This window comes from Pleurodeles waltl, chromosome 4_1, assembly GCF_031143425.1.
Source record: "Pleurodeles waltl isolate 20211129_DDA chromosome 4_1, aPleWal1.hap1.20221129, whole genome shotgun sequence".
NCBI lineage: Eukaryota > Metazoa > Chordata > Amphibia > Caudata > Salamandridae > Pleurodeles > Pleurodeles waltl.
In genome coordinates, this window is record NC_090442.1 from 633,396,916 (window position 1) to 633,415,171 (window position 18,256).

The window sequence follows — 18,256 nt, forward strand, 5'->3', positions numbered from 1 at the left end:
AGCTGGGGATGGCCTCCCAACGTGGGAGAGGTGCCTGTCGCACCATGACCCTCCTGATGTTCAGGATCCCGGTGGTTGCGTACCCAGAGTTGGATGGGCGCTTGAGGGCATCACAGCAGCAACAAGGGGGTGAGTATACTCTCATTCAGCTGATTCAGCGCACATTGTAGGTGTCTGAGTGGGGGAGGTGGGCTGTGGGTTCCCCTAGGCCAGGGCGAGTTTGCTAGTTAAGTCCCCTTTTTCAGGCAGAACCTGTGGCACCCCACCCCACCTGGGTACAGTGCCAACTACACCTAGTCAGGCTCCTGTGACATCCATGTGTGCAGAAATCAGCAATAGCCTTGTAAGCCATGTCCCAGGGATTGAATAGTGGACCCCAAGTGTGCAGCGTAGTGCAGGGGGCTTCTGTGTCTGTCTTGTCCGCCAACAGTAGCGGTATTGCATGCACTCAACATGTCTTTCTTCTGTCTCCTCCCCCCCTTTTTGTGGTCTCCCTGTACTTGTGTGCATTAACATCATCAGGCGGAGGAGCAGTGGCACCGGAGCAGGAGGGAGCTGCATCCCACATGGCCCTGGAGGGCGAGACTATGGACTCCGAATTCACCAGTGGGACGGAGGGCGAGGGGAGCTCCATGGCGGGAACAGGAGCTGACACCAGCGACACGGACTCCTCCTCTGATGAGAGCTCCCTTGCGGTGGCAGGCCCATCTGTGCCCCCCGCATCTACAGGTACAGCCGCCACCCCCCTCTCCAGCACCGCCCTCCCAGCAGCCCCTCAGCCTTTGCCCCGTGCCCGCTACTGCCCTCAGTGAGGAGGCCATTGACCTCATGTCCCTCACTGTTGGGCAGTCTACCATTTTGAATGCCATCCAGGGTGTAGGGAGGCAGTTGCAACAAACCAATGCATTCCTGGAGGGCATTCATTCTGGTCAGGCAGCCGTTCAGCAAGCTTTTCAGATTCTGGCCTCAGCACTGACGGCATCCATTGTCCCTGTCTCTAGCCTCCCCCCTCCAACTTCCTCCACCCAGACCCCCCTGTACCTCAGCCTATCCTAAGCACACCATCAGACCAGCATGCACACACCTCAACACACAAAGGAAGCTCAGGCAAACATAAGCACCACACATCCCACAGGCACTCACGCAAGCATCAGACACATGCAAACATACCAACATCCATTGCCTCCACTGTGTCCCCCTCCTCCTCGTCTCCCTCCTCCCTTCCTGTCTCATCTCCACTCACACCTGCATGCACTACATCTTCAGCCACTACGTCCATCACCAGCACACCCACCACCACACCCCGCTCATGTGCAGTCACCACCCCCACTACCATTCACACATCCCCTGTGTCCTCTTCCAGTGTGTCTGTGAGGCCCCCTCCCATGGTACACATACTCAGCCACACACCCACCCAACAGCCATTCACCTCACGACAGCCTCCAGCCCATTCACCTTCACCCAAACTCAGCAAACGCACACCTCCTACGACCACTACCTCTTCCTCCATCCCCAAACCCTCTCCATCTACCCGTCCCAGTGTTCCTAAGAAACTATTCCTGTCTACCCTTGACCTCTTTCTCTCACCTCCCCCACCCTGTCTGTCTCCTAGGGCCCGACTCTCCAGGTCCCAACCTAGCACCTCAGCCACAACATCGGCGGGACCAGTGGTGTCAGTAGTCACCGGATTATGGAGTGCACCAGGCAGCAGGGCTGCCAGTGTGGCAAGGAGCCACAGCACGGACAGTCCCCCACCTGTCAAGCATCAAAAGATGGCCAGTGACCGGCGGGAGAGGGGGAAGACACCAGCCACCAAAGCCGCTCACAGGGGTACAGTTGGGATTGTGGAGTCAGCTGCGACACCTTCCAAGGTGGGGAAGGGGCACAAGAAAACCGGCAATTCTGGGAAGATCAGCACGGCGGAGAAGACCGCCATAAGCCCAGCTGCCCATGAGGCGACCGCCAGCAGCCACACTGCCCCAGACAGGATGCCAGCAGCAGCCCCGCTGACCAGGAGCCGACCGCCAGCAGCCACACTGCCCCAGACAGGACCGCCAGCAGCAGCCCCGGTGCCCAGGAGGCGCCGACCAGCAGCCCCACTGCCCCGGACAGGACCGCCAGCAGCAGTCCCGCTGCCCAGGAGGCGACTGCCAGCAGCCCCACTGCCACAGACAGGACTGCCAGCTGCTGAACTGCTGCCAAGGACACCGCCGCCACAAGCACCGCTGCAAAGGACACCACCGCCACAAGCACCGCTGCAAAGGACACCGCTGCCGCAAGCACCGCTGCTAAAGACACCGCCGCCACAAGCACCACTGCACCGCTGCCAAGGACACAGCCGCCACAAGCACCGCTGCCAAGGACACCGCCGCCACTAGCACCGCAGGCTCATGATCACCAAAAGCTCTGACGCTACTGAGGCTGCACGAGCAGGATGAAGCACTCTGGGCACAAAGCCCCCTCCAGAACCAGTGGAGTATCACATCCACTACCTCTGTCCTTGGCAGGATGAAGCACTCTGGGCACAAAGCCCCCTCCAGAACCAGTGGAGAAAGGCATCGACTACCTCAGCTTTTGGCAGGATGAAGCACCCTGGGCACAAAGCCCCCTCCAGAACCAGTGGAGATTGACATCCACTACCTCAGCCTTTGGCAGGATGAAGCACTCTGGGAACAAAGCCCCTGCCAGAACCAGTGGAGATTGACATCCACTTGAGAGACTGTGGCTTTGCACTCCCCAGGATAAAGCAGTGGGCAAACCACCCACTGTAGAGACTTGAGAGACTGTGGCTTTGCACTCCCCAGGATATAGCAGTGGGCAACCCACCCACTGTAGAGACTTGAGAGACTGTGACTTTGCACTCCCCAGGATATGGCAGTGGGCAAACCACCCACTGTAGAGACTTGAGAGACTGTGGTTTTGCACTCCCCAGGATATAGCAGTGGGCAACCCACCCACTATAGAGACTTGAGAGACTGTGGCTTTGCACTCCCCAGGATTTGGCAGTGGGCAACCCACCCACTGTAGAGACTTGAGAGACTGTGACTTTGCACTCCCCAGGATTGAACAGTGGGCATGGGACCCCCTCGTGGATTTGGCATTGTGCACTCAACCAGCTGAGGTGCCCACCCTTTCCCTTCCCCCTGAGGTGCCTGTTTTATTTCTATCTGATGCCCCTGTAGTGTTCTCTCCGTCTTGTTTGGATATCTTGTGTGGGCCTCACCCATGCCTTTTGGGCCCAGTGATCCACGAACTATGATGGTGGACTCCCTTGGAATTGTGTTCTTAGTGTATTTAATTGTATATAGTATAAATGTATATATTTGTAAATATTTTGGATGTATGTAATTGAATATATCACAATCTTTCGACTCATTTCCTTTTGTCCTTGCATTCTTCCAGGGGGGGTTGGGAGGTGTAACTGTGATGTACCATGATGTATTAGCGTGTGTGTTGTAGTGGGTGAGGGTGGGGGTGTTGCGTGTGTGTGTCACTGTTTTTTCCCTCCCATGTGTCGTATGTGCAGTACTCACCGTGGTCTTCGCCGCCGGCGTTCCTGCTCCTTGTAGAGGGGCAGGAAGATAAAGGCTGGAAAAATCTGAAGCTCTGGTTCCATGGCGTCCTGGTTCCTCGTGGGGTGTGCAGAGGTGAGCGTTTTCCCTTCGAAGTCCTGTTTCCGCCGTGTTTTTGTTCGCAGTGAATCCACCCCGGAAAAGGTCGTGGATTGGTGGGTTGTAATTCTGTGGGCGGTACATTGTCCTCCGCCTGTCTCTTTGCGGTGACCGCCATGCTGTTTGTCCGTACCGCTGTGGCCGTCGGAGTGTTAAAGTGGCTGTCTATATTGGCGGTTTCCGCCACGGTCATAATTCCATTTTTTTTACCGCCGGCCTGTTGGCGGTCTTACCGCCGCTTTAACACCGACCACCAGGGTTGTAATAACCACCTTAGTCTCTTTTTTGGAGATTTTCTTCACCGGGACGAACCTGCAAGTCAGGCTGGGTCGGGGTTGAAGAAAGCCAGCTAGAGTTGCCACGGCAGGTCGGTCCCTGTATGGAGCTTTTTTCAAAAAGTTCTCCAAACATCTGGATCTTCTTCCAGATGTTCTTTTAAGATTCTTTTGAGGTCCACAGCTCTGAGATGCACCTTGAGGGTGTGGACTACAACTCCCATAATGCACCTGACGCAAACTCCTTTTTGGCCACTGGCCAGTGGTCAGCTGGTTAGTTTCTTCAGGAGTTGGTGCAGGGGACTCTGGTTAGCAACGTTACACCTCTAGCAAACAGTGAGTCCCTCCTTGAACCAGTTGAAGCCAGGCAAAGTCTTTCTCGTGGTGAAGCCCACAGCTGGTGCAGTCCTTTAGAGTGCAGTGCCCAGGTGCAGGGTCAGGGGTCCAGCAGGGCAGTCTTTCTTCTGTAGTTCTTCCTGGTAGGGATCTGGTAGGGAACGGAGGTGTGGGTGCAGGTCTGCCAGTTTTATCCTTGCTCCTGGGTGAAAAACAGGGGAGTCCTGGTTCTCCAATCAGGGGCAGGGTCCTTCCCCCTGTGGTGACCACTTCCTGGGAAGTGTGGCAAAAATCAATTGCAGGGAGCAACATTCCTCGAAAATCCATCATGGCTGAAAGTGATTTTTGGAGGTTACATCTGGCTGAGCCCACCCACTGGTGTGGCTAAAATCCTAAACACACCCCTCTTCTGCCCTCTCCTAATCTAATCAAGGGGGCACCTAATCGTCTGGGTTTGCAGGATGTGTGGGTTTTGCTGGGTTGCTCCAAATGTCCTTCTCTGCCTTTGAAGACCAATCTGGCAGCCCTCCCCCTTCCTGCTTCCCCATCTGCTGAGGGGAGATCTCCTCCCCCAGGCACACCTCTTTGTGCTGAGCCAGGCCACTTCACACCTCATCAAGGCAGCCTAACCAGGCTGCCAGAGGCTGGACAGTCAGGGCACAGCAGCAAAAACACTGCAGGACTGAAGATGGCAACTTTTCAGGTAAAGTTTAAAACTCTTTACCTGAATAAGTTATATTAAATCCAACAACTGGAAATTGTGGGAGTTACCATAACAAATAATTTGATACCAAACTTTTAGTATCTATAACTTAAGGGCATTTTTAAAATTAAAATAAAGTCGCCCCATTCTAGCCAAAGGAGGCCAATCACTACAATGAGGAAAAAACTAATTTGGATGTTTTACCTCACCAGGGCTTATAAAACCATTTTTATAAGGTCCCTGCTTATAGTTACATCGCACCCAGCCCTAGGGGCAAATAGGGCACACATTAGGGGTGACATATGAAAAAATGAGGTAATTTAAGACTTTGGAATTACTTTTAATTTCAAAGTCAAATTTGCATGGAATTTTAGTTTAAAAGCAGCCAGCAAGGCAGGCCTGCCTTTAAAATGACACTGGGCACCTCAGCAGTGCACCTATGGGTGCACTACCTATGCTGGGGTCCCTAAACCTGCATACCCTACCATATGCTAGGGACTTATAGGCAGGTTGACCTAGCCAATTATAATTAGCCTAATTTACATACTGATTTTACACAGAGCACGGGCCCTGGGACTGGTTAGCAGTACCCAGGGCACCATCAGAGTCAGGAAATCACCAGCAAAAAGGGAAAAATGGGGGCAAAAAGTTAGGGGACCTCTGCAATTAGCCTTGTTCTCTCAAAGCCAGCATGCTCAGTTTCTATGCCCCAGTAATATATGTGATGCTTTGTCTTCAGACCTGTAACTTAATTCATGGACCGAGTAGCAATTACTGCTTGGCGATTCATTGTCTAGCGCTTTGTATTCTTTTTGTAGCTGTTCAGATGATGGGTTGTATGATGAGAGTGTGCTTTCATTTGGTTTGCTTCCCTGGTAGTACAGAAGGAGGCTAACGATGAGGAAGAAGCCAATCACCTCAATAATTTTAACTATCCTGTAATTTTGTGTTTTCCTCTTATTTGTGCAAGTTCGTTTTCCCATAAGCTCAGTGAGCATCATGAGTCTGTTGGTGGACAGATTTTCTGTCATTGTTGAACAAAATGATAATTTTCTGCTCCATGCATAGTACTTGCACGATCTGATCATGACTGTTGCCTAGCCAGTCTGACCATTCAAAGAAGCCTTCAGCTGCCATTATTAAAATATACCATCCTCATACGTGCACCAACTCTGAACCCCAGCCTATCTCCAGCATAAGGTTTGATCAGGAAAACTAAAAGCAAAATGAAAAGTCATTCTTGTAAAGATAGAGACATGCCTGGCCCTTCTGTGCCCATAACGTCAGTGAAAAACATAATTTGTTTCTTGATGTCCTCTCTTATGAGATATCTAAACTGGCGAGAGTCCTGAGGCTATCTAAGACATACAAAATCTCCATATCAGTATCGATAGCTCAGTGAGTTCACGGTTGAGTTCTCTATATAGTCTGGAGGTCACATGATAAAATCCCTGGATAGTTGACTGTGCCTTTCCAGCATGTACGACTGAACAATGAGGACCATTTTGTTAAGTAATAAATGGATCATCCATTTACCACAAACAGCAAAAATGTAGCCTCAAGTGCTGCAAGAAAATACTCATGACGCCTCCAAACCAGTGGGGAGCTATCTGAAGGCAGTGCTGGGAATCGAAAACATTTACTCTGAAAATACACAAATTGGAGATGTGGATGGAGGGTGGAGCCAGGAAAGGGTATAACACAAGGGACTAAAAAATGAAAGGTGGAGCCTGTGGTTTGCCAGAGCCTATAGAATAATTTTACTAACTCTTCATCCAAAGAGATTAATGAAAAGATACAATGATACAATTTTCCCAATGTAGATTACTGGGTACAAACATATCACATTTGCAGGTAGATTGTGGACTTAGGGTCCCTGTTGAAACTCCAGCGTCTTTCTAGTAAGTCCGAGAGTGCGATATTGGCAATATAGCTCAGGTAGTAATTCCACTTGCTGCTAAGACCTGTGTGTGAACTTCTGGTAAATGGTTTGAATCATTGGTAAAATAGCTTAGAGACAGTTAGAGTACTGACTGCAGAGAACAGATTGTAAATTGAAGATCTAAGCTTTTTACCTTAGTAAGAGAGCTCACTGGGAACATGTATTTGTTGCGAATATACTTCTATAACCTGCAGCTGCAAGCTCCAATGTAGATAAAATAGTTCACTAGTTTATGGCTCCACTTCGAACGTCTACAAGTAACCTCCAAATAAAGGTCTACATGTGACCTCTAAGACGTACGTTTGAATCTTTGCAGGTTCTTAACTTTCATTTTCTAATGTTGATAAAATGAGTGCTAGCGTCAATACACTTGTGTTGTATGTTATTAGTATTATTAAAACACACATAGCCATACGTAAGTACCAAACATATGTCTAGTTATCTCTTGACCATTTTGCAAAATGACAAGCAAAACGTCTTTGTTTACTTCGATGAGCTCCTGCCTCTGGTTTCAAGGAGTTGCCCCGCTCAGCTGAGATCCATTCTCCTTTATTCTGACGCCTCTTCTATCCCAGCACATCCTCAAGCAGCTGCAGTGCTTGCTGTTAGGTATCTTTGTGCCAGAACTGGAATTCATTCAGTTTTAAGCCAGTAGTTCCTGAGGGTATGGACATATCTCATGATATAAAGGAATGTGACAAGGAGATAATTCAATGACACATCAATCGGTCATCCTAGGAGTAAAGTCACAGTCAGCTCATAAATGAATGGTCCTGTAACTTTTCTTATTTTCTGAATGAGTGAACTAATGAGCGAGTGAATAAGCAATAGAAGGTTCTGGACTGAACACTATAAGTGTTTCTTCACTAGTGGACCCGGCAGACAGGGATGGGGAATGTAAAAATATGTCTTTGTTTCGCTTTATTGAAATATTTATAAGTTGGTTACATTTTATAAATGCATTTTGAATTTCAGTAGAAATGTTTCCAATGCTTCATTTGGCTTAGCCTGATTTTACATGGTTTATAATTCATCATAAACATCAACTATTGATTTCACACTTTTTCAAATGAAGAAGGTGAGGTGATTTCTTTTGAAACCCACTTTAGCTCTGAGGAGAGCACAGTAATTACTTCCTTGGTACTCCTGGCTGTCTTCAGAAGAATGTGCCCTCCATTTGCCACTCCTTGGGTGTACTACTGAATTAAGGATGAGAGAACGTTTCTCCAGTCACCATACCCCTAATCTATGCAATTTCTGGATGACTGTTATTGAAAAGAGTATGGTCCTTTTGTTGTATTGTGACACGAGTTGAAAAAATAGAAGCAGGAAACAAAAGCATCATCTTTTATGGTGGAATGACTGACTCATTTTTCATTATGGAAACAATAAGTTATGTTATATGTAGAATGATGACAGGACACCAGATTAAAGACAAGACTGTATTGCATGTCTCCTCTCTCCACCATACATTTACTCTCCACACTTACAGGTTGGAATCTTCATCTCATAACATTCTAAGGCAGCTATCATTACCAACTGTGGGAATATACATAAGGGACTATGGAAAGTGGGAACGGATAAGATTATGCTCTGTATTTATTAATACAGAGATTAAATCCTGAATAAAAGAGTGACAATGTAACACATCTTCCCTCAAACAATTTTAAAAGCATTAGCAATTACAAACATTATGTAATCAATCACAATGATAATTATTCCATGTTAGAATCTTTCTGTCATATTGGTGGTATTTTGATCTTTTACCTATGTAAGTGGTTTCACTCGAGTACCATCTGTTGGATATGGGATTGGTATCACTGTTTCTGTCGCTTTTTGATGTAGTATAGTTAACTAGTCTGTCCATACTCCACCTTTGGACATTGTCCATTACAGCTAAATTATGTTGAATATCAACAATTAACATGGGTTAAACATTTTTAGATTTGTGTCCTTTTTTGCCTCCCGCTTTTTTTTAATGTATACTCTATCTCCTACTTTCCATTGTTGTTGCTTTGTTCCATGTTTATAGTCATAGTTCTTTTTGTGTTTGGCTAGGTGCAGTGCAATTTTAATTCTCACATTTGGCATGTTAATTTCTATTCTCCCTCATCCCCCCAACCAATTAGGGAGTAGTTTAATACTAGGTTTCCTTCTCTTAAGAGAAAGGTGAGATTCCTTTGACTTGGTCAAAAGTGGTATGGTAGGCCTATAGCATGTCTTGTATGGCTTTTTCTACACATAGGTGGTTAGCACATGCAAGCTGGATGCACTCTTTTATCATTCTATTTACTCTTTGGACCAGTCCATTTGCACAGGGACAATACAATGTTTTTTTTTTTTTTTATGTCAGATATAACTGTGTTACGAATTCCGTCATGGCTGATTAAATGAACTGTTTTCCATTGTCTATAATAATGGTGGATGGAATGCCTTCCGAGGTAAATGTATCTCTTAGGAATTTTATGAGGGCTTTGGTAGTGATTTGGTTAATCCTCCTAGTGACTACTCAGTAATAGTCAACTAAGATAAATGGAAAACATTTCACTACCCCTTTTCAGTTGATGGGGACAAACATATACAGAGCTAGCTTTTCCCATGGTTTAATTGTAATGGATACTGGTGATAGCAGGATATTACAAGCTATTTTTGATTTCTTACTATTGGAGCAAAAGGAAAAATCTTTTACTTTTAATTCAACCATAGAATCCAGGTTGAGGAACCAGAAGCATTCTCTAACCCAGGATTTGATGAAGGTCCTACCTAAGACGCCTTCACGTGTAAGGTCTATGATCCTATCTTTTATGGTGCTGGGAGGTATGGTTTTTTGTTCCCAAGTATAAAGTTTCAATTGATATTAATCTCATATCTAACTTCCCAAAATTCTTTGATTTCTTAATTTAGTTCTTTGCAAGTTTTGGGCAGCCCTGTAATACATTTGTTTTAAGTTGGTTCAAGGTTTCATCTTTCGCTATGTTCCCATTCTTTTGGAATAATACTTGGGGTATTCATTCATAAAATGGGATGTTCCCGGGTTTCGTGATCATCTTCCACATGTAACGGAGCCCTGAGTAGAAAGTATGCAGCTGCTTTGTGGTTCCCAGGAATGTATTCTATTTTAAAATAAAAGCCTAATACTCATTTGGCTACACAGGAATGCTGTTGGATGAGTTTTTTTAACTGACCGTGTATATGAGGGGTTTGTGGTCAGTGTGTATACTGAACTGTAATCCCCACAAATGAAATTTAAAATGCTTCATGGCCCAGAACCATGTCAGGGCTTCTTTTTCAACAACTGAAAGATTTGAGCCTGCCTTTTTGAGGGTTCTTGTAGCAAGTGCAACAGGTATTTCTTTACCTGCAATGCATTTTGATAAGGTAGCCCCTAGACCTTTGTTGCTGGCATCTGTTATTAGTATAGTTTTTATATTTGGTACAAAATTGTGTGGTACAGAGCTGTGAGTATAGCATCTTTGAGTTTTTCAAATGGTGACTGATGTTCTTTCTGCCATTTATATGGAGTGTGATTCTTCATGAGCTCTGGAAGGTTACATGTTATGGTTGCAATGTTTTTGACATACTTTGCCTCCAGTCTTTCCAGTTAGCCAGCAGCATCTCTATCCCGGCAACACCATCACCAGGACTGTGGGCAGCCAGGATTCACCACTGCTGCCCCAATCTTCACCATCATCATCAACAGACCGCCTCCTCTGCTGCATCCTACCGGAGCTGCCGCTGCTTCACCAAGAAGTGTCAAAGCTTCACACCCAGCTAGATGTCCTCAAAGCATGTTTATACTGGTTAGTTAATTTATACACTCATTTTACTACCCTCTGTATCTATATTGACCGCTAGGAAGGTAGGAAGGTATGCCTATGCCCATTGCCTACAACATGCATAGAAAATCTTATCCTTCTGTAGAAGTTACTAACTAAACTAGTTTACTTCACTTCTTAGTTCTTTTACCTAAATAGATGAAGTGATGGCTGCTACCTCTCTCAATCTTCAAATACCTTATTGCAGGGTTTACCAAGGTGCATTCTTATTGGTGGTGGTAGTAGTAGTAAAAGTAGGCTTGCACTAACAGGGACAACATCACAAGCAAGGTCCCACTCTCACCTAGGTGAAGTTCAAGTGTAGAATTATTCTGAAGGATTATCCATCAGTGGCAACTAGATTGAAAGAAAACACAGTTAGTGGGATATTTATATAATAACCTGTCAAAGATTGAGACCAGACTACCACCATGACACAAAGACCTAATATTATTACACAAAATAGCAGTAGAAGCATCTGAGCAATAGAGAGCTAATATTTAAAAATTTATGAAAACAGTTAAAACTAAACGTACAAAATCTTCTGTTCAGGAGTAGTGGACTCAGGATAGGAGAAGATTAAGGGGGTTATTACAACTTTGGAGGAGGTGTTAATCCGTCCCAAAAGTGACGGTAAAGTGACGGATATACAACCAGCCGTATTACGAGTCCATTATATCCTATGGAACTCGTAATACGGCTGGTGGTATATCTGTCACTTTACCGTCACTTTTGGGACGGATTAACACCTCCTCCAAAGTTGTAATAACCCCCTAAGTGTTTAAGCAACATATGGCCTAAATGATGATGTTGACAAATTAAGCTATTTTATATATATTAATTTCAATTGTGGGTGGGTATGTGGGGCTTCCGTGGGCTATTGCTCAGGTAAGGAAGATCCCACAGTGAGTTGGTGTCACTTTCACCGCATCTGCCCCACCAAATGTGTGATCAATATATGGCATACATTTATAGGTCACACTTCAATATATCACACAGCCTGGGGGTAGAGTGATAGAGGTTTGATGAATGTATGGTAACTGCTAGTTGGGGAAAGGTGTGACAAAGACGAACACTATAAATCCACAATATTCATCAGGTCGATGAGCAGCACGTCATCATGATCATCATGATCATTAAATCTGTTGTGGAAGGAAATGAAGGAATGACAGTTCAATTAAATGCATTGCAAACAGTACTGTATACAAATGCCAAAGTGGGCAGTGCATCTGCATTCTTCTCAAAATGTCTGCGTTTTGTCCCTGGCTGAAACGGTCCAGTAAAGTATGCAGGAGTGTTGTGGAGCTACCGCTTTCATGCACGAGAAGGCAGGTGGATTGTAAAAAACAGTAACAATATTGTAGAGGCAAGGAGAAGGACAGAAGATAAGCTTTAACCTGGCTGATCAATCTCACAAAATCTCATAACTTGTAGCTGAGTGCATCCATCATTTGATGATGTGACACAAGATGTCTGTTTACAGATACACCCCCAGACTACAACCACATAATGGAGGAGTTTGACATTTGAGCGAGCACACTGCTCAGCAATTCCCAAATCAATGCTCCTATGTCCAGTCCATAGGGCTGAGTAGGCCTGTAAATGTCATCATCATTTCTGTTTCCCTTTGAGGTAGACTTCCTACTTTTGGCTGTTGAAGTAGTCCCACTCTTAGTCCTGACTCCGCGTAGCAAACCAGTCCGACTCCCGACCCAAATGATATTGAGATAGATAGACCCATAGTGCACTGCTATTGATGAAAAAAAAGGGCAAAATAATTTGAGCATTTTATGTAGATTTATGTTTGTTAACTAAACTGACTGGTCTGGTCTGGTCTCTGAAGAACTAGGAACAAAGTACTGTAAGCAGTGGACCATGCAAGAAAACCTAGCTAAGTGTGGAAGGGACAATCACCTTTGGGCAAAATTAAGTTAACTTATTAGTTGAATACCCCCATTGTCTGCCACCACGTGAATTATCATCAGTCACAGTCAGTTGAAAATATATCACTTATTCGTGCAATACTTAGTTGCCTGTTCAAATCCTATCACAGTGTAATACAATTGTTATATTGTATCTTCTCTTTTCCGATGGAGGCAACACATTTGCAGTCATGTAAATTAATGATCTTATCTGTCTTCCCATAAAGGGAATGGGAAGGCCTTTTCACTGCACACTTGTCCAACTCCTATCTGGCCGTACATGTGAATAAATGGTGGGGCTGCATAAGTCAGACACGAAATATATAAAGTTCCTCTAGCTATATCCACTTTTTTTTGGCAAAGCAGTTTGATGCGATAATCTAAAAGTTCTATGGTGGCCTACTCAGTCAGGGAAGTAGCTTGTCCTCAAACTCAGGGGGTTTGCACAGACGTTAGTCAGCTAACACCCTTGAGCCTGACCAGTCACCCTCATCCTTCTACTTTGGTGTTTCAAGAAACGTGTGACTATGTGGTATGAAGTGTTGGTTCATTTTAATCATGGTCAATATCTCCACATTGTGGGGAGAGAGACTAGTCCCTGTAATATTGACAACTGCGTCAGCTGCACTGAACACATGCTTAGCAGACACACTGGCTACTGGACAAGCCAGATACTTTATTGCCAGCCTGCAGCGCTCTAACTATTGGCATATTTTCTCATACCAATGGACCAATCGGATTTTGGTCCATGTAGACTTCTTTTGGGTTGTCCAGTTAATCTTGGACCATCCCCTGATGCTCATTGGTACTGCCAATTGCTCGACCTCTGTAGCATTCACCTCTGCACTTGATTAAAAACCTGCTTAAGTCAAGTGCAACTGTGTTGGCTGCTGTGAGACAACAGCACTTCCCTCTCTGGAGGTTGAAGGCTGCACACCAGAATTTTTGCCTGGGACTCTAACTTCTAGCCGTTCTTCTTCCAGGTCATTCACTTGCTCAAAAATCCCCTTCATGTATAATGGATCTTCCCCTTCTGAAAAAGAAATGAAGGTACCCATCTTTGGATGACACCTTCTCTCTTTGGAGACTTGGGTAAGCAGGCAAGTGCAGGACTAAGCACTCAACTAATGCATGTGCTACTCTGTAGCAATTCACACAAGTGAACCTTTGCAACACCTTTTTTAACTGGTCCTGTGGCAGATGCAACAACGTGATAGCTTGGCTCATCATGCTGTCCTCCTTATTGTCGTTCCCTGTATAAAACTCAAAAGGAAATAGCATTTGTGTCAAACATTTGCTAGGGTCTCCATGGTCTCAATGGTCTCCATGATCATGCTTTTTCCAGTTGCATCCCCTCGTCTTTGAAGGACGCAAAGTCAGTGATTGGTCTGTACTGCTCAAACAGATATTGCAACATGTAGTAGGTAGAGTTCCAACATGTTGGCACCTCCATTTTGAGGGCTTTACTTGGTACTCTATTAGCATGCTGAATGATCCTCTGCTGCTTCCGGGCTTTAAAAGTATGACTGAAATGAATGCAGACCCTTCTGCAGGTGGTTAGTATGTTGCTGACTGAGGGCCTCATTATGAGTTTGCTGGTCCCACCATGAGACTGCCAAACTCGGGGGGAGGACACCACTGCCATGATGGTGCTGTCCCCCCAAGTGTATTACAATGTTCCCAATGTTGCAGTACGTGGTTCCCGCCAGGCTGCAAGCGGGAACAGTGCTACGATATTGGTGTTGGCTGCCCTAAGGGTGCTGAGGCCAATATCATAGCACTCCAGCACCCTCGGAATGTGCACTGTCTGCTCTGCAGATAGTGCACATTCTGACAGTTTCCAGCAGGGCAGTGGTGGACAGGGAGCCAATGGGTGTGGGCAGTGTAGGGACCCTCCTGTGGCTCCTGGCACTGGCTTTCCACCAGCCTTTCCATGGCAGTGTCCCCGCCATGGAGAGGCTGGCAGAAAGCTGAGTTGTAATCAGCCAGGGGGCGCGGAGTTCACCACTGCAGTGGCTGAGTACAACTCAGGCCACTATCACAATGTCGGGAACCATGTCCCTGGTCGGGACAATGGTCTTTAGGCAGGTGTGCCTGCCTGGGTTACAATGTGGCGGTCAGATAGCCTGGAGTGTGGCAGTCTGACTGTCACAGCGAGTGTGGCAGTAGTTTGACTGCCACACTCATAATGAGGGCCTATATCTTATTTTTTGAGAAAGGTTGATGCAATGCGCTAAACACAGGACTCTGAAATATCCACAGTCTGTCATGGCCTTGACTATAATACTGCCATTGTCCATGTCAACAAATCTAGTCCTGAGACCTCTGAGTCACAGCCATTCAAACACTTTGCTGTGAAAGTCTTCCAAATGTTTGCAGCTGTATGGGATTTCTCCATGGCGAACATTGCTTCTGTTGTATGCCGCTGAACGCCCTTAAAAGTTTTATCAGCACTGAGACCTGCATATAGCTGTTGCCTAACCCCCAAAAAAGAGATCTATTGTGCAATGATACACAGTTAACCAGTTGCTTGAAAACTGGTCTACATATATGTTGTAAGGTGGATATTATTAACAGCACTTTGAAACAAAGCTTGTCCAACCAATTACAGCACATCATGATGGAGCACTGGAGCAGCAACTCTGGCAAAACACAATTTCTAAACATCCCACTCCTTCTACAAAAGAACACAGGAGGAGGTCCTTTGCTAATATTTTAGCCAACTTCCCATTGTAGAAGCATGCCTTTGGGTGCCTCAGTTCATAGGGCTCCTCCTGCCTAAACATGCCTGTAATAGTGGCTTGGATTTGTTTTCTTTTATGGTGCCACTAATGCGGGCAACTTCGAGAGAAAACCAAGCGGTGGTAGACTCAATGTGCATCTTGGGGTAGTTTTCACTGGATGTGGTGTTGACACCATCTAAGTCTTGCACCTTTTCAAGTTTGCTGATGCGGGTGATGCTGCTGGTACACTGCTTGGGACAGGGTTGCTTTGTTTTGAACTGTCACGCTCTTCTTCCTCATCACCTCCCATTGTGACCAGAGCTGATTCTCTTCTCTCATCACCAATATCACCTGCAGCAATTTTTTTAATGTTCCCCTCCCACCGGACTGTGTGGTGTTTTTTCATATGGGTGGTTTGGCCTCTGTTACCATGTTGTGAACCAGGCTTACTTGGACTAACACTTGCCTGGCAAATGGAGCATATTGCAATGTTATCCTCCTGCATGCTAATCTTGAAGAAGTCCTAAATTGGGGATGAGAACTTTTTTAGTGTGCCACTGTTGATACTGCCAGTGGCTGAAGAATTAGAGGTAGGTGGGTGTGTTGACGATTGTCTCTCTGCTGTGTGTTCTTTGACTGAGGTATTAATGGATGCAGGTCTCAGCAGAAGTCTTACAATTATGAAAGCTTAGAATGGTGGTAAAACCAGTTCCACATCTCTTAATAGCAGGTTGAATAGGAGGGGGTAAAGTCTATGTCCTTTGAGCCAGCTAATATGATCAGGACTGGCTTGCCCTCCTCCACCCCTTCCATAATTCTAAGGCTTTCAGGAACTTTGATTTTCTCTTGTCTCTCATGGCAGGTCTCAGACTCAGCCAGGGTCCAGTCCATTTCCAGATCATCAGAGTGGGCTTTGAGAAGATGGTGGAGTACCCTTTCTTTTTCTTGCAGTAGATTCGGAAGCCAACAGTTCAAGACGAGGTACATCTTTCTCAGCATGAAGTTGAACCTCCTGTTCTGCTCCTACTTCAGGAAGAGCCATTGCTGGCTAAGGCTCCTGCTGTTCACTTTTCTCAGTTTTCTGCAACAATTGGGTACTATTTTGAGGATGACACAATGAATATGTGACAGAACAACTAGGTCCTAAACAACTATAGGCTAAACCACTACTGCTAAACAACTAAAAAGTCTCTACAACTAAGAACTGAACAACTGCTGTCTAAACAACAATTGTGCCTGAATAACAATTGCCTAAACAACTAATATATATATATAAATATATATATATTCTAAACATATAATAAACCATAAAAACCAAAAAGAAAACCTTACCTTAAAATTAGTTGTTTAGGCAATTGTTTTTCAGGCACAATTGTTGTTTAGACAGTAGTTGTTCAGTACTTAGTTGTAGTGATGTTTTAGTTGTTTAGCAGTATTGGTTCAGGCAAGTAGTGGTTTAGATCTAGTTGTTCAGGATGGTTCCCTGACACAACTCCAATTAAGACTTGTCTCCATGTTTGCAGTGGCTGCCTCGCTGAGAGACATAGGCTTGGGCTAAGGTTGGGGTGGTGCTGTCATTGATATGGGAGTGGTGCTCCCAGCTTGTTGCCCAGGGGCAGTGCATCAGGCACACAATACTGCCTAAAAAAGGAGGAGGGCGGTAAGCCAGTGATGGCAATTTGCTTTTTATTCTCTTCGTCACTGTCCACTGTCTTGGCAGTGCCTTTTTTGAGCAAATCTTCAAGCTCTGTCAGTTGGCGCTTAGCTGCACAATCAGGAGTAGAGGAGTCATGTCTAATGGTCACTCCACTTTGTGCACCTGAAAGCTAACACACAAGAAAAGCATTTAGAAACATTCATAGTACAGGCAATATAATATATTGAGGTTATCCCAAATAATGAATAAACAACATTAGTGTATTGATTCCAATCCACACCATACGATAAGTCAGGATAACAACATACAAAACTGTTTGCCTTATGTGCATCTAAGGGATGTGAGCTTATGGCAGGCAGAACAGTGCAGGGAAATGCAATATTCTTTAAAAAAATGAATGCTGGTGTGTGCCTATGCCAGGCAGGGGGGTGCGGGAAAATTGAATAACCCTTAAAAAATGAATGGTGGTGTGTATCTATGACAGGCAGGAGGTGCAGGGGAAAATGGAATAATCCATAAAAAGTGAATTCTGGTGTGCGCCTATTGTGAGGGAGTGGGAAAAATAACAGCAAGCAAGGAGGAATGGAGAACAAAGAGAACATGCAGTCCTATAGCAAAAGAACACTAGCTGCCTACACAAAATGGCCACGGCCATATGGTCAAACAACAACAACATCAAGCAAGGGGGCATGGAGAACAAAGAACACAAACAAGCCTATGACAAAAGCACACTGCATGGCTAGCCAAAATGGTCGCTGGCCTCGTGGTCAAACAACAACAGCAAGCAAGGAGGCACGGAGATCAAAGAAAACATGCAGAGCTATGGCAAAAGTACACTGACTGTCTACGCAAAATGGCTGCTGGGCACGTAGTCAAACAACAAGAAAATTAAAGAAGGCATGGACAACAAAGAACACATGCAGGCCTAAGGCAAAAGCACACTGACTGGCTCCACAAAATGGCCTCCTGCCACATGGACAACAAAGAACACATGCAGGCCTATGGCAAAAAGCACACTAGCTGGCTACTGAAAAAGGCTACTGGCCACATGTTCAAACAACAACAAACATGGAGGCATGGACAACAAAGTACACATGAGGCCTATGGCAAAAGCCCACTAGCTGGATACTGCAAAAGGCAGTTCTGCAAAAGGCCGCTGGCCAGATGTCCACACAACAGCAAGCTTGGAGGCATGGATAACAAAATATACAT